At 35.6% G+C, this 7,205-nt stretch overlaps 1 pseudogene; it reads right to left on the reverse strand.

Moving 5' to 3' along the window:
- Positions 1-6: 6 nt before the first annotated feature.
- Positions 7-6,849, reverse strand: LOC122584231 (annotated as a pseudogene).
- Between the last annotated feature and the right edge of the window lie 356 nt (positions 6,850-7,205).

The raw sequence follows: 7,205 nt of genomic DNA on the forward strand, positions 1-7,205 counted from the left end.
CATGGCTTGGAGCTGTGGAGCATAGATATCGAAGCATATACTCATTCGAAGAACATGTGTCACCTAAATCTTGATGACCTTGTAATTGCCTTCTGCAATGATTTGAGAGAAGGTAGCAGATTCCGCGAGTTTTGCTGAATCGAGTGACCATGGCATTTGGACAGCTCCTGTAAAGCAAAGTGAATTACATATTTTGTAGTTTATATCAAACGAATCTGAAACAAACTAGAGAGTATAGTGAAATGTAATAAACTGTTTTTCAACTCATTCACTTGTCAATTTAAGTTGTGTTTTCTTTCTTACTGGTCACAGAAAATAATAGCTAAATAGGAGTATAAGACACAAGTTGATAGTCTCCAAAGATAATTTTATTCATCCGATAACAAGTGCTTTCAATGCAACCTAACTCGGTTCATTATGACCCATACCAAAAAGTATTAATTCTGACCTATTACCCAACACACCGGTTAACATTTTATATCTGATTTAGTTGGTATATAAAAACCAGGAAGCTGAAAACAGAAGGGATTATAAGTTGCCCAAGTAGATCGTTAATCACTAGATTCGAATATGTAGTTTATTACTAAAGATTTTCTGTAATGATATTTAATAAAACTTAACTGAAATATTTTCAAAGAAAGAGCAACAAATGATTCAGGTCAACCCATCTTGACCCATTGCACACCCCTCCTCTGGATGACAACGAGCCGGGTATGGGTCGGGTTTTAGTAATCCTGGACCCAGACTTAACGCCCCCCCGTTAGTAATTAACTGTCGGGTAACGGGTTTTCCCGCGGATAAACAGGGATCCGTTATTATTTTTATTATTTTATATCCTATCTCTTCTGTTGTGTTATCCGTGCGAGTGTGCGACTCACAAGGCCAGCAGGCCACTTACAAACTCTTTGTCATTCATTTTGGTGGACATTTTTATTGTTTGTATTTAGAATCGAGCACATCAACCGTTTTTTAGGAATAAACAACAGTACATTAGAAATAAGTAAATGAACCCTCACTTTTTATTAAGTCTTCCTTTTATTTTCTATTCTTCTTTTTGAAAAAAAAACAAATAGACACACTTCAAATCGTACACATATATCATATTTATTATGTAATGTAATATATAGGGGTCGGGTAAACGAGTTCGGACGGGTTTCGGGTATACGGGCCAGGTATATGAGTTTTCATCTAAAACCGTCCCCGTCCCGGACCGGCAAAAAAATTAATATCATCCCCATACCGGTCCTAAACCCGTATACCCGGGCCCGAACTCGGCCCAAAAAATCGGGTTTTGGATTTCCCCATAGGGTACGGGTTTATTTGCGATCCCTAGGCACAATTTAATTTACAACCTCTAGTATGGAGTATGCATATGATACCTGCACCATCGAGAATAAATTCCAAACGGGGGCAATTTTCAAAATCTCAGCAAAAGCCTGAATCAATCTATTTAGATATTTGAAAGGGACTGACGCAACTACAGGCTTTATGTCTACAGGAGGAACAGCAATGATACACTTTTGATTAAACCGTCATCATTTAAGCGTAAACTTAAGATTAAAGCTCTGCTTGGTTGATCTTCACCAAGCGCTGCATCAACTGCCTGTGCGTCAAAAAAGGTGAAATTATCATTAGTGGAGTCCATCACCATCAAATAAACTATTTTTTGTAGGGCTTTGTATGATTGAAAGTGGCATAAACTAAACAGCCAGGCCACATAATCAGTTGCAATATATAGGCTGTCGAAAGTAGTTTTGCATGTCTCTGTCTGAAGTTGGAAAGATCAGATGTTCAGTTGTTTGAATAATACACAAATTATCATTGTTTCAAAAATTAAAAGATAGAAAGCTATCAGAATGGCTATTCTTCTTGATAAGAGACTAATGTAGAACAGGAATGAATGTGTTAGAAAGGTAACTAGGTAACTAGGAACCAGAATCTGTTGTAGTTTAAACAAATCAGTGTAAATGCAACGTTTACTCATAAACTGATACATTAATCAAAATTTTCTTACCTCTGGCGTAACATCTATGTCAAGATCTGTGGGATCAAATATAAAATTATCATCCATTGAGTAAACCAAAACCCCTTCTGTTGTTGCAGCTGACCAACTTCGCCCGGTAGGTGCAATTCTTATGCACTTGGTTCTAACTATAGGCCTTCCACGGTTAGCCACCGCTCCTGGCAGATCATAACTTGACTTGACTCGTGTTTGTTTATCAATACCATCATCTATATCACTATCACAATCATCAATTAAATTCAAAGGACCGGCATCAGTCATATTCTTGGAATTCAAAACATCTAGAACTCCATCCAAAGACATATTGAGGGTTATCTGAAATCTGCGCAGCAATACCTGCAGATTCAACAGAAATGACATTTTAAATAGTCTACTATCTGAATAACGATGAGAAAATGGCGGAATTTGACCAACTTTGTATGAACAATCAACAGAAATGAAATCAAAAATAAAAAGATATGATTTGCTATGTATTAAACAATAAAGCTTATCTTGGCATACTAGTAGGCATGTCAATTCAGCCCCATATACAAGGTCAAACCCGTAAAATCTGAAAAATAGAACTAAAACAAAAATGGCCAAACTAGTCGAAAATCATCCAAGGGGATTTGCTAAGTATAAACAATAAAGCTTATTTGGCATACTAGTAGGCACGTCAATTAAGCCCATCTAAAAGGTCAAACCCGTAAAATAGAACTAAAACAAAAATGGCCAAACTAGTCGAAAATCATCCAAGGTGTATTCTTTTATGCATAAAGCCTTCTGAATCATTTCAGCAATACACTAATTGTTTTACTACATATTTACATCCTAAGGTCGACCCAACCCCACCAACAATATTTTGGCCAGTACCAAAAACAACCCTTTAGACCTAACTACCAAAACCATCTATTTTGCCACCTCTACATATTTACTAGTCCACCTCCGAGTCAACAGAATACAAGATGACACCCATCATATCCAGTATATTCGTAGCATAAATATCTAATCTAAAATTGATTGCTACTTATTGATAGATTTCGTTCCCTTGATATATGACAAACACAGAGGTGGTCAAAAGGACGATCAAGGTAACGAGTCAGGTGACAGACAGGTCAAATATTTCTTTACAAGTTGGACAGGATTACACCTACCTCTTTTGGTCTAAAAACATAAAATCTGATTTTATGAATGATTATTGGTAAAAAGATAACGGAAACTTTATTGTTAGAATAATAAAGTTACGAGTAGTTCTTTATGTTGAATAGATAAGGTCTCAGCCTCTCAGAGATTAAGATATGTCCATTAGCAAAATTCCACTCATTTGACCCATTTCCATTAAGAAGATTATTGTTTGGCCCCGCTGGTGATAGAAATATAACTCAAATCAACGAATTCAAAAGAAATCAGGTCAAAATTCTCAACTCTGAATATCTAAGAGAAAAGTGATATTAGCTTCACAAACAGAATCAGTCAAAAAATTCAGGAAAAAGGAAAGGAAAGAAGAAACTAACCTGATCAGCAACATCATACATACAGATGTATCTACTACTTCCTCCAGCTAATATGTAATTGCCATCAGCAGAATAAGCCAAAGTTGTAAAGAATTTGCCAGATGAAGAGTTGGCTGCTGTTCTACGATTAGTCATCAAGCGTCCTCCGGAAATGTCTCGACGCCCCTCAATGGTGTACATTAGCATGCCACCAATTGGATCCCAGAAATGAATTTGACCATCCAATGTGGTGCTAGCCAATTGCTTACCATCTGGACGATAAACGACTTTAAGAACATCATGAGTGTGAGGAAATGCTTCTACAGAACCTTTTCCATCAAACACATCCCACAACCAAACAGTTTTGTCCCATGAAGATGAAGCAAGAATTGCCTGTAATAGGAGAAAAGAAAAAGTAAGCAAGTAAAGAAATGAATTATTATTTGAAATGATAATGGAAATGGACTTTTTTGAAAAAATTGAACAGTTTATAAAATTAGCTAATAGAATGTATTTACATGGAAGGAAGTGAATGGTTAGCAAAAGTAAAATAGAATTAGCACGATTATGTTCAAAAGAGGATAATACTTGATTTTACCCTTAAAAATAAAGTTTTGCTGCCAATGGGGTTGGTGGCCCATCGGCAAGGCCCTTGACCTTGGGGAATTCCACCCAGATTCTAGGCCCACTTCCTATATTTGTAAGGGTGGATTATTGGGAGGTTTTTCAGAAGTCCTGGGATAACAAGACAATCGTGTAGCTTAGGAATTAGGAGTAGGATAGTTGGATAGTTTGCTGCTCTAAAAAAACAAAGAGTTTTGCTGCAGTTGGTATAAAACTTCTATCCCAACTAATCATGCTGTTACATAACAAATAATTAAAACCGGAACATGTTATTAAAAGAAAAGCAACTATTACCACAACTTCAAGTCGTGTTAATCATATGAACAATCCCGAATGCAAAATCCAAGCACATAAATATTTACAACATGTAAAGATCCACAACTTACAGTTGTAGGAGAGAACATCAATCCATGAACTGGACCTTCATGCCCACTAAGAACATCCAACAATCGACCAGTCTTCATAGACCAGACAAAGATCTAAAGAGAACAGAAAATGCTGAGTCAAAACAGCTCACAAAAGAAGGATAGTCAAAAATCACATTTAGGGATTGATACCTCAAATGAATCGAGCGTTCCAGCACAAATCACTTCCCCACTTTGATCCGCTGCTAAGGAAACAAACTGTCTAGAAGAAGGGGTGGTGAAAGTTCTAAAATTACGATAACGAAACAGATCCCATGCACGAACAGTTCCATCTAGGGATGCACTTAGTAAACAGTGGTTGCTAGCCATAAAATGCAGTGCAGTAACTGCATTTGTATGCTCAGAGAATGTCACAAAACAGAATCCCGAAGATACAGTCCATACCTATAACAAGCAAACAAATTACAAAATTTTCAAGTCATATGTTCAAGGGTGTTAAGGATTGCTCTTTCAAATAAGATTTGCAATTCGCAAAACAGCTTTTTGAATAATCATATCTCAACCTTCTTTTTCAATACTGCATTTTCTCTCTAGGGTAACACAGAGAAATCACTTTTTGTAACTGTTTGCATATTACTTTCTTCTGATTACTTCAATTTTGCATACACAATAATCATATGATCTCTACTAAAAAAAGCAATCCTGAACAATGAAGTGTGACAACATGAAAAAACCAGAAATGTATATATAACTATTAACCCTAGAGAATGATATAAACACCCTCTTCTAATCAAGAGTAGACAGTGTATCTCAAAAAGTAACGAACCTTAATTCTATTATCATCAGCACCAGTAGCCAAGAGTTGGAATCTGGCGAATACACAATGGTATTAACATCAAAATAATGACCCTGTTGCTTCAATATAACTTTCCGACTTCCACTCCCAAACAAGCAACTGCCCAAGTTTCGCACACCCAAACATCAACCAATTCCCAAGATCATTAAAAGTGGCCGTAGTTATCTTTCCTCTAGATATCGACAACAAATGTATACAAACAAAATCCGGCATCTGATACAATCCAAACACCCCACTCGAAACCGATCTCCAATCAATTGTTGATTCATCAGATAAATATATATATATATATATTCACGAATTAAATTCTATATACATCAATCAATACATATATACACATAATAACAACTCAATTAACTGCAGCACATTCCACTTAATCCTAATAAAGCAGTAAAATAATAGCTTCTAAGTAAATCATAAAAGCTCTAACAATTCTAAACCCTTAGCATTGATTTCAATCTTACAACTTTAGAATATATAGATAATAATAGGTAAAACTAAATAACTGATTATATAGATAAAGATTTAATAGATTTAATGATAGTCACTATATTGTAACACTAACTAATTTCTCAACAACTAACTCCAAGCTTTCTAACTTTGCCCCTTCACTTGAGTTCTTTAGTATGGTATTTAAAGACATAATCTCCAGTTTCAAAATCACAAGGTTGTTGACTTTTCATGGTAAGCATCCAGTTGCATGCCATTCTGTAAGCGTATTTCCTCTCTTCAGCTGATAAATTCAACTTATTTAACTCATCTTCATTAGTGAAAAGCTCGAGGTTACCCCGATTGAATAGATCTGTCAGTTCTTCACTAAATGGAGTACAACTTCCAAATTTTCTTGCTTGTTTTGTATGTGAACCCCACTCCCAGAGTAGGGAGCAACCAACAGCCCAAACATATTCTCAATCACAAATGACTCGTTAAAACTCTGTTATAAACTTTGGCCACAAATAAGTTCCGGGCTGATTCACTGAATACTTGAATTATCATGTGACAACTAAATTCGAGTTTCTTAAGCTCATGTGGATCGAGTTCTGAATTACCTAAAGTTTTCATCACATAGTCATACGCTTCTAGTATTTTCTCATAGCATAACCCGTTGTATGCACCCCAATTGTCTTTATCATACCCAAACCCGAAATGTATGTGTTCGGACCCCTTTATAACCAATTTCATATGGTCCGGAGTACCTTCTTTCTCATGCATTTCAAAAGGAGCTGTAAAGGTAGCTCCGTCGTCGTTACTTGTTGCGACCACTACTGAAAAAAGATTATCTCGCCTCATATAATATTGTATAACAAAGTTTTTATAACGGTCATCTCCATCAACACGGACGTCATACAGTTCAACCTCATCTTTACTCAGAGTTTTTGTTCTGTCATTTTGAAGTCTTGTCCTTGTTATACGATGAAACTTAGCGATGTCTACACTGAAGTCTTTTCGCCTTTCACCCAGGTACATGTTGATGGGTATGCAATCTTTATATTCATCCTCTTGTTCCATAATAGATCAATCTCTTATTTTCTGTTAGATAAAATCAAATGCATCGTTATAAATATATATTCCAAGCCAATCATTTCCGTCTAAAAACAACAAATAGACGACAATATTCGTACAGTTTAACAACTATTTTTTTGAAAGTTTCTACAATAATTAGTAATCACATCAATAAAATGACATATAATCACATATATCACAATAATCCAAAATATACTGTTCTATTGGATTTTAAAAAAAAAACAAAGATAAATTATCCAGAAAACACATAGTTATATTTGAAAAAACGACAATCGGGCGTCGTTTTGCTCGCATATATACAAAACATTTTCATAACACAAAGTCACATACATACATACATA

This window comes from Erigeron canadensis, unplaced genomic scaffold (assembly GCF_010389155.1).
Source record: "Erigeron canadensis isolate Cc75 unplaced genomic scaffold, C_canadensis_v1 Conyza_canadensis_unscaffolded:142, whole genome shotgun sequence".
Lineage (NCBI taxonomy): Eukaryota > Viridiplantae > Streptophyta > Magnoliopsida > Asterales > Asteraceae > Erigeron > Erigeron canadensis.